Genomic DNA, 401 nt, shown 5'->3' on the forward strand with positions numbered 1-401 from the left:
CCCCCGCGCCCCCCCCCCGCGTCTCCCCCCCCGCCCCTCGCCCACCCCCCCCTGTCCCAGCCACCTCCACCGCCCACACCACCTCGTCCCAGCCACCTCCACCGCCCACACCACCTAGTCCCAGCCACCTCCGCCCCTCGCCCGCATGGCTGCCCTCGTCCCAGCCACCTCCAGCCTTTTGGGGACGCGTTCTTGGCCTCACTGCCTGGGCTGTTTCAGACTCATGATAAAATGGCGGAAGGTCTTGATTATCCCCAACCCCGCTTCACTCTCTCCTCGTGGCCTCCTCAACCACCCTCTGCTCCAGGAAGCTCCCTGGGATTGCCTAGGGCAGGGGCCTGTGTCCCCACTTCTCTGGCTTGAACCTAGATCAGAAGGCGCCCTGGGGTCACCCCCCCCCC

This window comes from Tupaia chinensis, unplaced genomic scaffold (assembly GCF_000334495.1).
Source record: "Tupaia chinensis unplaced genomic scaffold, TupChi_1.0 Scaffold000286_1, whole genome shotgun sequence".
Lineage (NCBI taxonomy): Eukaryota > Metazoa > Chordata > Mammalia > Scandentia > Tupaiidae > Tupaia > Tupaia belangeri.